Below are 3,323 nucleotides of genomic sequence, written 5' to 3'. Positions count from 1 at the left end.
CACAAGAACAGAAAATCAAACACCGCATGTTCTCACTCATAAGCAGGTGTTGAACAATGAGAACACATGGACACAGGGAGGGGGGCACCACACACTGGGATCTGTTGGGGGAACTAGGGGAGGGACAGTGTGGGGTAGGGAGTTGGGGAGAAATAGCATGGGGAGAAATGCCAGATATAGGTGAAGGGGAGGAAGGCAGCAAATCACACTGCCATGTGTGTACCTATGCAACAATCTTGCATGTTCTCCACGTGTACCCCAAAACCTAAAATGCAATTAAAAAAAAAATTCATTTACTACATGAAAGCCTAGCATCAACTTAAAACATGCAGCCCCTACCTACAACCGCTTCATTGGTCCACATGGTCTGCTTTTTTGTTGTTGTTTTTTGAGACGGAGTCTAGCTCTGTCGCCCAGGCTGGAGTGCAGTGGTGCAATCTTGGCTCACTGCAACCTCTGCCTCCCAGGTTGAAGTGATTCTTCTGCCTCAGCCTCCGGAATAGCTGGGACTACAGGCATGCACCACCACTCCCGGCTAAATTTTGTGTTTTTCAGATTTGGGGTTTCACCATATCGGCCAGTCTGGTCTTGAACTCCTGACTTTGTGATCCACCCACCTCAGCCTCCCAAAGTGCTGGAATTACAGACATGAGCCACCATGTCTGGCCTTTTTTTTTTTTTTTTTGATATGGAGTCTCACTCTGTTGCCCAGGCAGACATTCTGCCTCCCGAATTCAAGCGATTCTTCTGCCTCAGCCTACTGAGTAGCTGGGATTACAGTGCGCCACCACGCCTTGCTAATATTTGTAGATAGGGTTTCACCATGTTGATCAGGCTGGTCTCAAACTCCTGACCTCGTGATCCGCCCGCCTTGGCCTCCCAAAGTGCTGGGATTACAGGCATGAGCCACTGTGCCCAGCTGGTCCACATTCTCATACTCATGTTTCATTCCAACCAAACTAGAGGTAGAGTCCCCCAAATGTTCTTCTCAGGCTATGTTTATTCTTGCAGAGCCCTCTGTCTGAAATACCTCTCATGCTTTAAACTAACTCCTGTCAGCTGACATTCCTCTTCTTTCTCAGCTGCCCCTCATCCCCAGCTGAGTTAGGTGTCCCCTTTTTATACTTTCTTCTGCATGTCTCTACATCACAGCATTTTTCATTAGGAATTTTAAATACAAGCTTTCTCATTTCTCCCAATAGAAACTGGTTTATTAACTTTTTAAATTTTTGGATTCTCCAGCACTGGACCTGGCATACTGAATGCCAACACATAAATATTCATTGAATGAATGGAAGCTGATTATGTCAGAGCCCCAAGTACTTACATTTTACCCAGTGAAATACAAGTTTATCTTTTACAAAAAGAGAAACTAAGGCAGAAAGGAGTTTGTAACAATAGTATCATTAGCAAAGATTAATGAAAAAAAGTGAACTAATCTTTTATTTGGACCTAGCTGCAGTCTAAAGGGTAGGACAGGCTGGGCGTGGTGGCTCACACCAGTAATCCCAGAACTTTGGGAGGCTGAGGGGAGCAGATCATGGGGTCAGGAGTTTGAGACCAGCCTGGCCAGCAAAGTGAAACTCTGTCCTTACTAAAAATACAAAAATTAGCTGGGTTGGTGGTAGGTGCCTGTAATCTCAGCTAATTGGGAGGATGAGGCAGGAGAATCACCTGAACCCGGGAGGCAGAGGTTGCGGTCAGCTGAGATCGTGCTATTGCATTCCAGCCTGGGCAACAGAGTGAGACTCTGTCTCAAAATAAATAAATAAAATAAAATAGAACAAATGAATCTCTAAATCATAAGAAATAATCTCCAAATACAAATTAGCTTTTCTTTTCTTTTTCTTTTTTTGAAATGGAGTTTTGCTCTTGTTGCCCAGGCTGGGGTGCAATGGCATGATCTTGGCTCACTGCAACCTCTGCCTCCCGGGTTGAAGAGATTCTCCTGCCCTAGCCTCCTGAGTAGCTGAGATTACAGGCATGCGCCACCATGCCTGGCTAATTTTGTATTTTTAATAGAGATAGGGTAAAGTTTCTCCATGTTAGTTAGGTTGGTCTCGAACTCCCAACCTCAGGTGACCTGCCCACCCCAGCCTCCCAAAGTGCTGGGATTACAGGCGTAAGCCACCGCACCTGGCCTAGATTTAGCTTTTCTTAAGGATTCAAAATCTTTAAGTCCAATCCTCTCTCACATACCATAAAACTTTTGCACAGCCACGGACTAACCTAAAAACCCACTGTTAGAGACACAAAGAACTTTCTTTCAGTTATTTCTAGCTGCCCATGTCATAGTTGGCTAATACGTTTTTTTTTTTTTTTTTGAGAGGAAGTACAGAAGAACAACAAACTTGTTCTTCTGATTGAAGTATCTTATACCATTGGTCTCGCAACGTACCAGTTCATGCTTCATCCTCATGTAAAGACAGCAATATTGTATTGAAGACAGAGTCAGTCCAAAGGTCCAAGTGCAGCTGGAGATAGTTCTCTAGGCAAAGAACCTCTGCTTCCATGCATAGATCTTCTTCGCTACCCAACCAGTTCCTATTAGCAGAAGGGTGCTGGGAAACAGTAAGGAACTCATTAGAGTATAATTAAAGCTAATTCAAAGAAGCAGAAATAGGAAATAAAGCAAATTACTTCTGGGTAATCTTTAGAAATTCCCTAACAAATGGTATTTTTCTCTTGAACAGATCAAAACGCTTCCGATAAATAATACTCCTATGAAGCAAATATAAGATTCATCTGTTACATACGGAAAAAAACTAATGCAGGATTGAGTTTACACTAAGTATTAAGACCCAGAACTCGGTCTCTTGGGCAAAGCCAAACATAAACCCACAAGCTGGAGTCCCCGAATTAGAGGGCTTTCCACAGACAGAACAGACACAGCAGACACAGAATGACTACAGAAGAGGAAAAACAAGCAAAAACAAAATAAATGTCACTCCATCTGGTCTCCAGACAAATAAGCCCTCCAACTCTAACCAAGGCAAAGGAGAACTGCCTTTCCACAGAACCCACCAGACTGGTTTCAGTATCTGTTTTTCCACGGTTACCTTTGAAACTCATTTTAATCCAAAAATGAAAACTATGAGCCAAAGCCTGTAATCCCAGCACTTTGGGAGGCCTAGGTGGGTGGATCACGAAGTCAGGAGATGGAGACCATCCTGGCTAACACAGTGAAACCCAGTTTCTACTAAAAACACAAAAAATTAGCCAGGCGTGATGGCACACGCCCAGCTACTCAGGAAACTGAGGCAGGAGAATCACTTGAGCCCGGGAGGCGGAGGGCGACAGAGCGAGACTCTTATCTCAAAAAA

The sequence above is a fragment of the Cebus imitator genome, unplaced genomic scaffold, assembly GCF_001604975.1.
Source record: "Cebus imitator isolate Cc_AM_T3 unplaced genomic scaffold, Cebus_imitator-1.0 Scaffold96, whole genome shotgun sequence".
Classification (NCBI taxonomy): Eukaryota; Metazoa; Chordata; class Mammalia; order Primates; family Cebidae; genus Cebus; species Cebus imitator.
This window is presented reverse-complemented; position numbering follows the sequence as displayed.